General features: G+C 42.9%; 1 protein-coding gene across 1 annotated transcript in view; it reads right to left on the bottom strand.

Annotated features, from left to right (window-relative positions):
• Window positions 1-15,808, bottom strand: part of dyrk1b (dual-specificity tyrosine-(Y)-phosphorylation regulated kinase 1B) — a 59,846-nt gene extending 44,038 nt beyond the window's left edge. Inside the window, exon 1 of the mRNA XM_005752872.1 lies at window positions 15,032-15,808. The gene's annotated coding sequence lies outside the window, so the exon portion shown is untranslated. The remainder of the gene's footprint in view (window positions 1-15,031) is intronic.
• Window positions 15,809-16,513: the final 705 nt, after the last annotated feature.

Genomic DNA, 16,513 nt, shown 5'->3' with positions numbered 1-16,513 from the left:
TTATTAGCATGATGCGACTTCACCTGCTCTGACCAGGCCAACAGCAAGTTTTCATAGAAGATTCAAACTGTTCTCTCTTCTCTCGCTTTGATATTCTTGTTACTGCATCTCCCGTCTGTGACTCTGCCCATTATCATATCCATACTTTTCTAAATATAACAAACATTTTTTATAATCACAAAGAAAATGTAAGGCTCCAGCATGAAGCAGTGTTCAAGGCTGTGCAGTATGCTAGCATTTCAGCTTGTTTGTGAACTTAGCCGAGAGCGTCTCATTAGCGTTGCTCATGTTTGTCATTAACACGCACTCAGAAGGATCTTAAAGGTGACGAGAACCTTTAATGCGGAGATGAGACCCGCATATAAGCTTCATTTTAAAAGCAGTTAAGAGATTTTGTGTTTAAAACTTTTCAAACGTACTAATATTGTATTTTTAGATTAGCTTCAGAAACAAAGGGAAAGACTGTATATGGATGGTGAGCTGCTCGAGGAGTACAGGACACATTTGGGCAAAGTACTTCAAAAACACGAATGATCACTTTGAACAGTAATAACAGTAACATCAGTCTTTCAGTTGTTTTTACTTTCTTTGTTGCTTGCATCTTTTCTCAGTCAATTGGGTAAACTCAATTATTTTCATTACCATAATTCTTATCTCCACAAGAGACTTTTCATTACTGCTATGCATGAAAATGTGCAGATTTCTAAAATGTTTTATCTTCCAGAGACAAGAATTTGTCATATTTATCAAAACATTTTCTTTAACTGTCGCCCTGCTGGTGTTTTTGTGAGCAATAACATTAATTTAAAAATGAGCTCTACATTTACATGTTTGTGTGTCGGTCATGAGGAATATATAAATCATGAATTTTCATTAATTTTCATTTATTTAGGTAAATCAGAAAAGATCTTTTAAAAATCTTTTCCTAATTAATGGTCTCAGTTTGTCGGTAATGAGATTCATTTTTGGATCATGCTGCCATTAAATGAGAATAAAAAGTCCATGAAACTGTTTTATAATAATACTTTTATCAAACTGTATGGCAGGTTTACAGAATCGCTTAAATAAGAGAGAGGATATTTATATTTTGATCTTCGTGAGAACCACCCGTGAACGGAGAGGTCAGCAGCGTGGTACAGCGGTATGTGGATTACAGGTCAGGGTTTGGGTTGATCTGTCAGTGATGTTGGGACTCTTGTGAAAATTGATGAAATTATGAATGCAGATCCACCGTGCAATACCACCTGGAGAGGATCTGGCTGGAAACAGCTTCATTTTTTCCAGCATGACAATGATCTCAAACACACTGCCAATGCAAGAAAAGCATACCTAGACAGACAAACTTACAAAGGAACGATCAGTCATGGATTTGTCTCCCCAGAGCCTGGATCTAAACATCATTGAAGTGGGGATCATCTTGCCAGAGAACAGAGCAAAAGGCAGAAACATCCAAATTAGAGCTTTGAATGTCCTTTAAAAAGCCTAAAGTATCATTTGTATAGACTAAAAGAAATTATATTAAGCTCCTGAAGAGAGCTCAGGCTGTGTTCAAGCATAAAGATACTCACACCAAATACTTTTCAATCTTATTACAATTTTATGAACTATGTTTGTACTCTGTTCTGTACTATGACAAATTTACATCCAAAAAAATAAACTGAGTGTGGCGTATTGTGCTGTACATTATGAACGACGCACGCTGTTCCAAAGTTCACGAGAACAAGTTCAATAAAAGTTAAAATCTAAAAAACAAGAAAAATAAATTATCCATCCACTACAGCCAAAAATATTTATCACGATATACATTTGAAACTTAGCGATAACGATATAACTGACGATACAGGTGACGCAAAACACTTTACAGCTCCTCAACTTTATTAGTGCAAAAAACCATCAGTGTATTTTCACTGAAACAAGCAGCTGTTTTTTATCTGCATTAAAGTTATAAAAAATGTAACAGTGCAAACTCCTGTCTGACAGTTTGACCAAAAGGCATTTCCAGTGGAGCCGACATAACCATGTATAACATCCACAGAACTTAAAGAGGTTAAACACACACAGTAGGTAACATTATGTTGAAGCACAGTACGTATCACTGCGCGAGGCTCCGCCTACGATAGCCGTAACGCTCCGACAATCCATCAAGCGGTGCGGCTTCGTAGCTTAGCAAAGTCGTACTGAAACATTTGACAGATTTTCCAGCGCCGTGCACATAAAATTGTTTCGGTAATAATGACGGCCCGCCTGCATGCACTACCAAAAACTGTGCTTTGTTGTGTATCTGACAGTAAAGCTAAACCAGTTCCACACCACTGAAGTTTTCGCATTTTTACAAACCAGTTCTGGTTCATCGTTTCATTCAACGATGCGTTTTCGCCCTTCTCATTCTCCGTCGCCGCCATGCTTTTCGGCCATGTGCGTATGTAAACAAAGGCACTGCGCATGCGCGTTTTACCCATATTCTATCGCCATATTTCATTTTCTTATCATTGCCTAACATTACACCGGTATTACCGTGAATGGTATGATATGGCCCAGCCCTACCATCCACTTTATTCTGCTTATCTGAAATTGGGTCGCAGTGGCAGCAGCCTAGCAGGGAAGCCCAGACCTCCCTCTCGCCAGCTTTCCTTGCTTATCGTTCCCAGACAAGCAAATAGATAGGCTCTCTCCAGCAGACACTGGGTCTACGCCGCGCCTCCTCCTGGTAGGACATGCTTGGAACATCTTACACATGAGCTGACTGCCTCAGCTGTTTCCTTCCAATGGCGGCGCCACTCTGAGCCCCTCCCGAATGACTCTTCCTCACCTCAACGCTAAGGGAAAGCCCTCATCAACCCCCCAGGAAAAGCTTCTTTCTGCCCCTTGTATCTAATGTTTTGTCTACTAGCAATAATAGTCATTTATGGCGTTTCTCACCTGTCCACTTGGTGACAGATGGCTGCATAACATCAGGACTTATCAGTAAATGACTAGTACCTCTGGTACCGACTAGCAATGGCGGAGGGTCAGGGTGGCTGGGGTGGACGCAGAATCCTGACCACCCTATGCCTGAACTGGTGCCGCACTTCCAGACACGTTTGGAGCGGTCAGGAGGTGTGTCCCAATTTAGGGACTACATCCTTTAAAGGACCCGGCCAATCCAAGCAGGCCAGGTCTTTTGAAGGAGGCAGCTGAGGCTGTTAACTGCAACCATGACACTAGCGCGTAGAAACATTTTATACAGCATTGCTCGACAGAAATGAAGGTGAACATCTTAATTTTTTACGCTGGTATGTATGTGAGGCTGAGAGACCACGGCAGCAGGAACTTTAACATTAGCTGATTAACAACAGTTAGCTAATGTAGTTCATGAGACTAGTGTTGGTAATATAATGTAAAAATGGTCAACATTAAATTTAATGTATTAATATATCGTCATGGATGGATGGATGGATGGATGGATGGATGGATGGTATTAATATATGAAAATTAATTAAAAGATTCAATTCAAATATTGAGCATCAGTAAAAAAATAATTCAAGGTATTTATTTCTTTTTCATTTCACTTTATCTCTTCATCTCAAGTGAGATGGAGAAGATATGAAAGTCTTAAACGGGGCAGAGATTTTATTAAAACTTTTAAGGAAAAAATAGAAAAGTAAAACATCAAAATAAAACAAATAACACAGAAAAGAAGCAACTACCATTCTGAGGTGGTTTTCTGACCATCCATCCACAAATCTGTCTGTTTCTAAAGGTAGTCTTGGTCATTTTTTCTTCTCAATCGTTTTCTGCAATCAGCAGCATAATTCTTAATAGATATATCAGTTTCTCATTTATTATATTGTCCAGGGGTTTGCCAAATATATAAAGTTACAGATCTAACATAGCATCAATTCACAACATGTTTCATCTCTTTTTGAAAAAATAGGGTACCAGAAAGGACAGGTGGAAGGACCACGCGCAACAACAACATGCTTGCCCAAATTACCAGCACGTATACTGACAGGAAGCTCAGAGCTGAGCAGACTGCAGGTGTCTAACACACCTGTTAAGGAACTTGGCTGATTGTTAAGAATTTTGCGTGGCTGCAGATTACTGGGCAAAATCACACATGAAGCATGAAGACATGATGGTAAACTGATAGCAATTCATACGAACATTCACACAGCTCTTTTTATTCTGTGCCTTTAACCACTTTCAACACACACACACGAGTAGCTGGGGATCAAACCACAAACCTTTTCCTAGTGGATGACCCCTCTACGTCCTGAACTACTACTTTTGAGAGTGTGAGAGCCTGTATGTGTGCACCATAGACCTACAGAGACAGCAGCAGCTTAGTACGTGCATCATATTTCTGAGCGGAGATTCATGGTGGATATTATAATGATGAACACGCCTCGTAAAAGAGAGCCTCCAGTACCTGTCATTTAAACTTAGGCTGACCCAGTTTACTGGAAACGTTTCATCACTTCACCTCCAGATGGTTAAGTCAGAGTTCACTTTCCATGATTTTCACCTTGTGATTGTGAAACTCAACTGCATTCAATGTCCATCCTTAAAGTGACATTTCAACTGCCTTTTATTAAACTGACACATTCTGTGATTTCAGTGCTTAGATGCTAACTGCAGTTTTAGCTGCTTCCATCTACGACTCGACTGTATCCAAGGTGTTTGACTCAGCTGCCCACAGCGTGCAGCCATGACGCAAAGCAGGGCTGCGTTAAAGCAGCACAGCAGGTGCCGTTGCTGGGAGTTGCAACTTGAGACGTTAAGCGCAATTCGATTGCTAAAAGTAAAAGTGCACAGTGCTGAAAAGCTAAAGCTCTAAAAGACAGTCAGGGCAGCTCCATCGTTCATTGTGACAATTTTTCTGGAAACTGTTTCACTTTCAAATCATCAACTGTGAACTTGTATTGATTACACTTTACTAAATAGTTATTTCTAATTAAACAATTATTTCCAATCAGCAGTGTTTGGTTTGTTAATCAACAAAAGGAATGTACTGCACATTACTCATTACTCTTTTTAAAAGTAATGCAATAAGTTACGTAGTTACTCGCTGGAGAAAGTAATTTGTTACACTACTTGTTACTCCATAAAATGACCTGAAACACCAAACTTTATACATCCCAGATATATCGCTGTAAAATAGTCACTTGGAAAATGAATTTAATAATAATAATGATGATAATTAAATAACTGTGTGAGGATTACAGGTAATTAAAACTTTACACTGAAACACTACCAGGACTCCTGGTACTGTACATATCGTAATCAATAATTCAGCATTCGAAAAGCTTGTGGGAGGGAGCTGTTGATCAGTGCTGCCTTTTATACTGCAGAACGTTTGCCTAATAGCAGCAGTTCAAAGAATATGTGGAGAGGGCGTAAGAGGTCCTTCATGACGATCAGTGCCCTAATCCTGCAGAGGCTCTGAAAGAGGTCCTTGAAGGAGGGGAGGAAAACTCGGATGACGTTCTCAGCGGCTCCAGCTATCCTCTGAAGTGCTTTTTTGTCTGACCTACTGCAGCTGGAACATCATGCTGATGTGCAGTAAGTGAGAACACTCTCCACCACGCCTCGGTATAAAGTCCTGAGGATGCTGGAGGAGAGACGCCTGTTTCAGGAAGTGCGGTCTCTGATGGACCCGTTTTGTGATCACGGAGATGTTCTTGCACCAGCTCAGGTCCTTCGAGATCTTCCACTCTTTCCACTGGGCAGCTGCTGATACCCAGAGGAGTTTGCTCGATCTGCGTCTTCTGGAAGCTGTGATCATCTCTTTTGCTTTGGCTACATTTAGCACCAGATTGTTTTCTCTACACCAGCCTACAAGCTGTTCAACTTCTTTACTGTACACTGAATCATCGTTTCCGCTAATCAGTCCTGCCTCTGTGGTATCATCCACAGAGGTTCCCCTCATATCTAGATACACAGTTGTGTGTAAACAGCAGTGTTGTTTAAACAGCCTTGAGAAGATCCAGTGCTCAGCCTGATGGCTTTGTAGAGTTTCCTAATATGGGATGTAAGGATGCATCTTCTATGGAGCGGTTGGGACAACAAGCAAATTGGTCAAATGATGCAGGAAGGCTGGCTGTGATGTGTGGTTTGATAAGCAGTTCAAAATACTTCATTACAATTGGTGTCAATGCTACGGGACGGTAGCCACTTAGACAGGATACAACTGGTTTCTTAGCTACTGTGGCCTGGCTGAGAGAGGTTAAAGACACCAGCGCGGACATCAGCACGCACGCCAGCGCAGTCCCTGAGCACACGTCCTGGGATTTTATCTGGACCTGCTGCTTTCCGTGGGCTGACCCTGACCAGGGTCCTCTGGGTATCTGCTTGCTTACGATAACAGCTTTGTAACGGGTCAGTGCCTGCACTCCCTGCCACATTGGTCTGATATTTCTTGTCTTGCGGATTCTCTCTGCATAGGTGCCAGTCTGGCAGTTTCTTCGCCCGCCCCAAAGCTGCATCAGGCTGTCAGCAGTGAGCGTTCTGTGGTCATCCAGGGTTTCTGGTTGCCATGTGCATGACGGTCTTAGCTACAGTGATATTGTCTGTGCACTTGGCAGTGTAGCAGGTTACTGCTCCGCATACTCCTTGATGTTTATCTGGTCTCCCAGTGAGGCTGCCGTCTTGAACAGCACTCAGAGTGCCTAAAGCAGTCTCGAGGTTCACCCTCTGGCCAGAGGCTGGTCTGTGTTATCGCTGGTCTGCTGCACTTCAGGAGTGGTTTGCAAGCAGGCACCAGCATGTTCACACCATGCACTGCTTCAGCTTGGGAAGCACAGTCGTTAAACTGGTATGGTTAAAATCCCCCACCATCACTCCACAGCTGTCTGCCATAGCTGTCCCTCTTCTGTTTGCATTCACAGCGCTTTCACTCTATCTCTCCGACAGGATGCCGTATTGACTTCGTAAGTCAGAGCTGAGCTTTGCAGTTCCAACCACATACTTTGCCCTGAGTATTACTGAGGTCTCTCGTTCTTAAGTTTCACAGCCACAACGTTGAAACACACCACTTCCACTCTCACTTGTCCCTAGAAGAGCCGCTGCATCCATGCGCTACGCCATCTCTGAAAAATGTAATGTGATTACAGAAACACATTACCCCAGCACAGCCAGTTAAATTATAATTCATTATCATTCGTTATCTATGAATAATATACATTGTATCGTAGCTGATAAAACATGAGCTACATAAGCTTTTATATATCATGTACTCATAAATAAAAGACAAATGTTTTTATTTATTTTTAAATAATAAAGGTTTCACCACTGATCAGTAATCCTGTCCTCATTCCCAGCATCACGATGGTTCGTTTCATGGCTGGCACTAGCTGCTAGCTATGCTCTCAGTTTCTACACTATGGATGCTTGAACAGTGCCATAACCACTGACATCAGTTAGTATGGCATGAGCTACTGCAAGACAGTCACCTATCTTTTGGAAATGCATCCTACAGATACCACTACCATGTCTCAGCACGGTGTGCAGTCTGGCCTTAAAGAATTTGAGGAAGCTGGACTCTCTACAGGCCTACAAATCTCTCAACTGCATCTGAAATCATGTCCTTAACAATAACAAACAAACCAACAAAAGCGATGATAAGTAGTACCCCTGACACTAATATTATCAATAAAGTCTTACAGATATCCATTCCTGCTCAGCAGCACTCGTGTCCACACAAGACCAGAGGCAAATGTCACACTACTACACCCGCGCTTAGCGCCAAACTTCCTCTATTGTTGAATAATTGAAATGAAGGTGCTGAACGCAGATGAAGCATAAGCTTTGAAATTGCTCTTTTTGACAAAACCTATAAAATTATATTCATATAATTTCTTTGAAAAGACAAAAGTCTAAATTTATGGGGCGACCGTGGCTCAGGGGGTTGGGACGCTCATCTGTAACTGGAAGGTCGCCGGTTCGAGCCCCGGCTCCGACAGTCTCGGTTGTTGTGTCCTTGGGCAAGACACTTTACCCTACTTGTCTACTGGTGTTGGCCAGAGGGGCCGATGGCGCGATATGGCAGCCTGGCTTCTGTCAGTCTGCCCCAGGGCAGCTGTGGCTACAACTGTAGCTGCCTCCACCAGTGTGTGAATGTGAGAGTGAATGAATAGTGGCATTGTAAAAGCGCTATATAAATGCAATCCATTATTATTAATTTCAGTTGCATCATGTAAGTGCTTTAGCCGTTACTGTAAGAATTATGGCCAATGACATGCTTTTATATGAACTTCAACATTTGTCCAAACTGCCCCAAACATTTGTTTTAACAGAGGGACAACATGGCATCTATAAACAAAACACTTCTCTTTATAAAGTATACATTATTTCTATTTGCACACAATAACAGAATTATATCAGAAAAACTGAAGTTGTCTGTGTAGCTAGTTAAAGCCTACACAAGCCTTTAGGATGGCAATAATTAACCAGTTACTAAAAACAAGAAACAAAACTGTCTTAACCCATCATAGACCAATCTCTTACATCCTTTGTCTCTATGTTTTGAAAGAGTAGTTGTCAAACAGCTAACAGATCATCTGCAGAGGTTTATTTGAAGAGTTTCAGTCAGGTTTCAGAGCTCATCACAGCACAGAAACAGCTTTAGTGAAGGTTACAATGATCTTCTTATGGCCTCTGACAGTGGACTCATCTCTGTGCTTGTCCTGCTAGACCTCAGTGCAGCGTTCGATACTGTCGACCATAATATTTGATAATCGATTAGAGAATGATGAAGGTGGGTGATTCTCACAAAGACTGCGAGATCTTTCATATTCTGATAAAAGTATTATAACACAGTTTTAAGGAACTGTATATACCAATATAATAAACGACAAACTGAAATAATTCATCAAAAACTATTTTTAAAGAGTTCTTAGACTGACCCAAATAAGCATATAAATGAACAACACACTCCATGAAAATTGATGATTTATATATATTTATATATTTCAAATCAAGTCTCATGACCGACACACAAACATGTAAATGTAGAGCTCATTTTTTAATTAATGTTATTGCTCACAAAAACACCAGCAGGGCGACAGTTAAAGAAAATGTTTTGATAAATATGACAAATTCTTGTCTCTGGAAGATAAAACATTTTAGAAATCTGCACATTTTCATGCATAGCAGTAATGAAAAGTCTCTTGTGGAGATAAGAATTATGGTAATGAAAATAATTGAGTTTACCCAATTGACTGAGAAAAGATGCAAGCAACAAAGAAAGTAAAAACAACTGAAAGACTGATGTTACTGTTATTACTGTTCAAAGTGATCATTCGTGTTTTTGAAGTACTTTGCCCAAATGTGTCCTGTACTCCTCGAGCAGCTCACCATCCATATACAGTCTTTCCCTTTGTTTCTGAAGCTAATCTAAAAATACAATATTAGTACGTTTGAAAAGTTTTAAACACAAAATCTCTTAACTGCTTTTAAAATGAAGCTTATATGCGGGTCTCATCTCCGCATTAAAGGTTCTCGTCACCTTTAAGATCCTTCTGAGTGCGTGTTAATGACAAACATGAGCAACGCTAATGAGACGCTCTCGGCTAAGTTCACAAACAAGCTGAAATGCTAGCATACTGCACAGCCTTGAACACTGCTTCATGCTGGAGCCTTACATTTTCTTTGTGATTATAAAAAATGTTTGTTATATTTAGAAAAGTATGGATATGATAATGGGCAGAGTCACAGACGGGAGATGCAGTAACAAGAATATCAAAGCGAGAGAAGAGAGAACAGTTTGAATCTTCTATGAAAACTTGCTGTTGGCCTGGTCAGAGCAGGTGAAGTCGCATCATGCTAATAACAAACATTTAGTCATTTTTAATAAGTTCATTAATTTAATTTTTCTTATTTAAATACCATATAAGTTAATGTTAGGCACAATTATAGACATTCTTACATATCTTGGCAGAATTGTATTTCTTTTATATGATAAGGAATTTATGACATTAACAAAAACACAGAAAATGGATTCAGACTCACATCGGTAACAAGAATTTACTGGGAGAATTCCCCGGGTTTCTTGGTTAAATTATTGTGAAATTGGGGTTAAATCTTTCTTTACATCAAATATCATAGTTTATATTAATAAGAACGGAGCCTGTTGAGGTGGTTCCAGCATCTGACTAGGATGCCTGCGGGCATGTCCCACCAAGAGGAGGCCCCGGGCAGACCCAGGACCACAGTGGAGAAGGTAGATCTCTTGATGGGTTTGGGAAAGCCTCTGTGTTCCACCGGCAAGGCTAGAGCAGGTGGCCGGGGAGGTGGAGGTCTGGGCTTCTTAGGCTGCAGCTCTTATGGTTCTGCTGGTCCTGTACAGTCGTAGGTGAAGCATTGAGTTACAGTCAATGCAGGTGGTCCAAAGGTCGATCAGCCTGGTCTTACAGTCACGAGTGACCCCTTTCACAGTGCTTCACTTGTTCTACATTTTCTCATGTTATTAGAGTTATTATTGCAAAATGGATTCAATTCATTTTTCACCTGAAAATTCAATAAACAACGCCCCATAGTGAGAAAGTGAAAAAAACAGCTTCAAATGTTTGCAAATCTATTAAAAATAAGTTCTATTTCTCCTGACTTGCATGGTACAGTTTCCTCTTCTCTTTTTTTCATAGCATTATTCCAGTTTGTATCTGTTCTTTCCACTCATCTGCTGCAACACTGAATTTCCCAAATCTGGGACAAATTAAGGCCGTCTTGTCTTGTCTGAAGTCTTTTTGAGTATGATACTACAGCCTTGCCACACCCATTGTTGTTGTCCTTTTAGACGATGAACCTTGCCCCAGTCCCAGATCCGGAGCATCTTCAAGCTGAATGCTTAGATTGGCCTAGTGACCAGCTCCTGGTGATTCCAAACTTTTATATTTGTGGGTGATGGAGAACATTGTTCTCCATTTTCAATTCAGTGTTATGTGTATAGCATCAAATCACAACAACAATCACCTTAAGGCAGTAGGATAAATAAAATACAGAAAATCCAAACAATGAGATGATGCCCTATGAGGAAGCGCGTGGTAATAGTGGGAAGGAAAAACTCCCCCATTTACGAGGAAGAAAAGTCCAGCAGAACCAGGCTCAGGGTCAAGAAGAGAGAAACTGCTCCACAGCAGGAGCTCACACACTGGAGAAGCACAGGGATTAATAATAACTGATAATTCAATTCAAAGTGGTGTATAGACACACAGTGAGTGAAGGAGAAACACTCATCATGGGAGCCAACAGCAGTGTAACTAATCACCTGATCCAGCCCTAGCTAGGTTTTATGGCTAATGTTTAGAGTATAGAGGGTGTCCATCTCCTGGATCCAAACTGGGAGCTGGTTCCACAGAAGAGCAGACTGAATCTGAAGGCTCTGCCTACTTTAAAATAGCCTTGGGATCACAAGTACACCATTAGTCTGAGAGCAAAGTTCTCTATTGTGCTGATACCATACTACGAAATCTATAAGAAAACATGGGTGCTGATTATCAGGCTCTACAATGCTGCAGACGTCTATACCTTTGCCCAGATCTGTGCCTGGCTCAGCACTCTACAATCTCAAATTCTCCAGACGTCATGGATTGGTTTGTGCTCTAACATACACCCTCAGCTCTGGGAAAAGCTATGGACTTTATATAGACAGGCTTTACAAATCAACTGAATTTACCACAGAATGGCCTAAACTGATCATTTTCCTACTGAAGTCAGCTAACTGTTGAAAAACATGATGTCTCACTACTAGTGTGGTGTTCAGTAGCTCCACTGATACTTGCATGTTCAACAGCAAGTTGAAAAGTTTAACATTTTAAGACAAAAGCCCCACACTGGTCACAATATTATAGTGGAAAAAATAAAGGTTTTGTCTCACCAGCATAATTCAATTATTTGAACTGATGGAGTTTGATGCAGCACATAAGACTTGATGTGGAGTTCAGGTCATCTTTAAAATTAATGGGCATTTATTTAAATTTACCTATCATAAAAAACCCTATAACAGTTATACTGTGGTTACGGGCGATCGTGGCTCAAGAGTTGGGAGTTTGCCTTGTAATCGGAAGGTTGCCGGTTCGAGCCCCGGCTTGGACAGTCTCGGTCGTTGTGTCCTTGGGCAAGACACTTCACCCGTTGCCTACTGGTGGTGGTCAGAGGGCCCGGTGGCGCCAGTGTCCGGCAGCCTCGCCTCTGTCAGTGCGCCCCAGGGTGGCTGTGGCTACAATGTAGCTGCCATCACCAGTGTGTGAATGTGTGTGTGACTGGATATGTAAAGCGCTTTGGGGTCCTTAGGGACTAGAAAAGCGCTATATAAATACAGGCCATTTACCATTTTACTTTTGGAACGGTCTACAAGACTTTTAAATGGAAGGCAGCCAGCTATACATGTGTTTTAGAGGTAAATAGCCTTAAGTTCCTATGGGCCCGTGATGTTCAGTTATTTTGAAAAGAAGCGCATCCAATGGAAATCAACTTTTAACGAGCAGACCCAAACTCTTTAACTAGGATTAGTGGTGATATTTAAAGAAGAGAAAAGAAAATACACCTAATACCTACAAAAACACGGCTCCTCCTTTGGCAATCGTAGGAAAACCCTTAACACGAGGGCAAAAAGAAACGCTGCAGAGGATACACATCCATCTTTCCCCTGGTCCAAATATATGACCAGTGTAAAGAAAAGGAAACAGGTCTATCTAGGAAGCAACAGACAAATTGCACAACATGGACTGATTGGGATTCTTGTACAGCGCTTTTCTGCTCTCCCAGAACACTCAAAGCGCTCTATACAACATGCCACATTCACCCAGTCACACGAGCATCATCTTTCTATGCATTTAAGTGCTTTCTAACTACCAGTCACACACATTCATACTCCAGTGGATGCAGCGGGATTACTATCTTGCCCAAGGATATTTGGCATGCAGATTAGGGGGAGCCAGGGATCAAACCACCGACCGTCCGATCAGCAGATGACCTGCTCTACCTCCTGACCTACAGCCACTCCTAAAAGTGGGAAAAAATTCAGCTTGAGTAACAGTACCAGCACTCCGTATGTAAAGAGACTCGGTCATCACTGAATGTGGAGGTGTGTTCAAAAAGACCCCATCAATTTTTGGAATGAACCTGTGACAAGTCGACACTAATTTTAAACTGGTTTGCAAGAGCTGTCACACAAACAGACTTAGCTTGTTGTCACAGCTGTGCTATCAGCTGGGAACAAGTCTATTGACCATTTGTGGCCAAAAGACACAGGCTGCACACCACTCCAGTGGTCAAAGTAAACCCGAACATTTACTTGACATTTTATCAGTGAGATGAGGCGTTATCTTGGGAGTAAGACAGAACACTAACAAAAGTGACTCGTGCGCTCCCACAGAGCGCCCTGCCAGGAATCCAGATGACTCTTATTGTATTGTAGTTAATCTTAGGATTTGTTTGATCACAAAGTATTGGTTCATGATAGTTTGAAAGATATCAGTATCACAGCATCTTTAAACATACTGACTTTACTCTGGGTAGGACAGTGCTTCCCATACACACAGCCACTACATGGTAAGTGCTGATGACCCAGGGAAAAGATATTCAGTGAAACTGAGCTGAATGAATGTGAATGCTTTCCTTTATTTCACTAAAAGTCAGCTTGGATTCTTCTTTTATTTGCCGCCTTGCATCTCATTGTTAATGCAAAATGACATTACGTTTGAATGAGAACAGGTCAGAGAAGTTTGCAAATCACAGGTCCAAAGATACTGTAACAGTTTTGAATCAATCTACTGTGATGTGCAACTGTGAGCACAGACCATCAAACATTCAGCCTAATTCCTGATCACACAGGATAACGAAACGAGACTAACATTTTCTCTTGGAGCCATGGAGCGCACTGTGGCTGCAGCTGCCCAGACGCCAGGTTCAATTCCACAGGAAGCTCACACACTGAGTAAGCACACCTTCACTGAGGCATCAACATGATGTCACAAAGAATGAATGGAAACAATTAAGCAAATTGTCTTTCACCCATTTTATGACCGACCCACCAGCACCCAAAAAACCTACAGAGCGCTAAATTGGGTGTGTATGTAGTGAGGGCATTCTGTGACATTTAAATAGTGATAAATATCAGCCTACTGTTAACCAAGAACAGGAAAGGAGCACGGAAATAGATTAAAAAGGTGTCAAGTTATGACTGTTCCAGATGTGCTTCGGCACCGTCCATTTGTCGTTCTGTTCTTGGCTACGAATAGCTATCTCCAGGCAACTGGATGCCAGTGTGCCTCTATTTGAGGGTAGGGTAGGGTAGGGTAGGGGCTGGGGCTGATGCGGTAGCTAAGCTAGCGGCTATGTTAGCTGCCACAGCAGATGAAATGCTGCAGGTCCGCTGAGGACAGCCCGGGGTTGCTGATCGGCTGCTATGTCACCTAAACTCATCCGAGTCCTCGCGGTACAGCAGAATATTCGCACATATGCTAGAGGACAATCAACACGTCTCTAATGCAATCGTGTAATAGCACACTCATTCAGCTCCCATCGCTTTTCCCGTTTTGCTCCGCCGGCATCCCATCCCAGTCTACTGGATGTCGCGCGTTAACGCGAGGCAGGTCACAATATCACAGTATGACACTTGTGTTCGAATTAACCAGTAGTCCCTTAATGACCAGCACAACTATGTCAACTCGCCAGATGGTTACTTGTCAGTCACAGGCTAAAGTGGAGGAGCAGGGGTTGGCAACGCTGCACACTATTAAAAGCCAGAGTAACGACTAGTTATCGTAAGGCACGTCTCAGCCACCGAGACGCATCACCCCAGCTTAAGCTGTTCAACATCAACCACTGTGCACCAGCAATGGTGACCAACCCGTTTCAGTCGAAGCCTGCCTCTTTGCCTCATCAGCTATCTGAGGCGCCGCGCCGGAGAAGCGGTAACACGAGGCCGGTAACAGGGGCGAAAAGAGGGTAACGTTCTTCTACCAAGCACTGTTACCACTAACCCAGTGTCAGCCTCCACCATAACCAGCAACTCCTCCATAAATAAGACCAACGCCGGCCGGCTAGTTCTTACCTCAGGCGGTGTGTCGAACCAAGTTCCGACTAGCAGCCATGTTCGGAACCCCTATTTCCCTTCGTCCACACGAACCGAGCCCCCTCCCCCAGGTCAGTTGTCCTTCGTTCAAAGCAGAAATCCAAAATAATGTCGAGTTGCCTTATTTGCCAGGAACTGGTTTCCCGTTTCCAGTACAATGTGATAGTCTATGTTCTTCGGAGCTCGAGGAGCGGGGCTGTCGATGGGGACTGATTGCCGGCGCAGCACAGCTAGCCGTGCCTAAGGGGTGGTGGGCAGCCCGCCGCTTCAAACACGGACACCTCGAACTCAGTCTTCTTTCTGTTAAGCAAGCTTAATGTACTGGATCGATATTTATTCTCAGGTGCACAACAAAGTCCCTTGCAACCACAGCGTGGGGCAACTGAATAGGCGATCTCGTCCTCTTCTCAATTAATTTAAAGGCAAGATGCTAACATTAGCTAGCTAGCTAGTAGCTAGCATGCTAGCTGTCTTGATTAAAACACTGCCATTGGAATTTGAAGGAAGACAGTCCGCAAAGTGCAGGCTGTTTGATAGTAACGGCCAGCCGACGGACCGAACCTGCAGACGCTATGAGAAAGACCGTATTTTAGCAGCCACGGCTAAAGCTAACTCTAGGCTGGCCAGCCCCTCTGTGATGTTAATATCGGTCAAAGGAGAGGGGCTGCATTGAGAGCGCACTCCCGACACTAGGCAAGTACGGCCCAGCGCGTTCCAGAGAAATTTCCCACAAAATGGCTGCCAAAACAAACCGCACCGCATACTATCATACAAACTTCCCAAAGTTGAGTCTGTAATGGTGCTAAAGCAATCATTTTAGAGGTCTGCCCGATGCAGACCGTGTAACGCTTCGAAAAGATGATGGTAGTGTTGTCACAAACTAGCACGAGTCACCACGTTAGAGAGCACTTCCTTTCCTCTGCAGGTACGAGTAGTTCGTTTCTCCTGTAACTACACAAAGCGATTAATGTGTTTCACTGACAGCACGGGCACAGGTAGCAACGCCACGAGCTAAACGGCCAAACAGCGGCCGTGCTACCTGTCCACACATGAGCTCCGCGTCACACCTGAGAACAGGTGGACACAACCTGAGCTGTGGTCGTTAGTGTTGTACCGCAGCACCTGTGCGCTCCACGGTCACTCAGGCACGTCTTTGAGTGACGCGCAAAGTCAGCGTGGAGCTGCACCCACGGACACTTGTTGGTTCAAAGCTGCCTGAATTCTTCAAGAAGGCGCTGGAAACGCTTCAGATTCTGACAGCATGTCACCTGCTGCACAGCTGACCGGTTTGAAGCGACACGGTGAGTCATCGTCACACAGCTACAGCGTGGATACGACACGGTAACAATGCTCCGGTAAGCTGTGGCGTTTAAATGATGCTGCGTTGGTACTCAGGGGCTCTTGACACCACACGTATGGAGCCGTGCTGCCATGTTTGCCAGCAGGACTCAGGACTGACGT

This window comes from Pundamilia nyererei, unplaced genomic scaffold (assembly GCF_000239375.1).
Source record: "Pundamilia nyererei isolate P.nyererei 1_Seehausen unplaced genomic scaffold, PunNye1.0 scaffold00387, whole genome shotgun sequence".
NCBI lineage: Eukaryota > Metazoa > Chordata > Actinopteri > Cichliformes > Cichlidae > Pundamilia > Pundamilia nyererei.
Note: the sequence above shows the minus strand (reverse complement) of the source record. Positions and strands in the feature narration are given on the sequence as shown.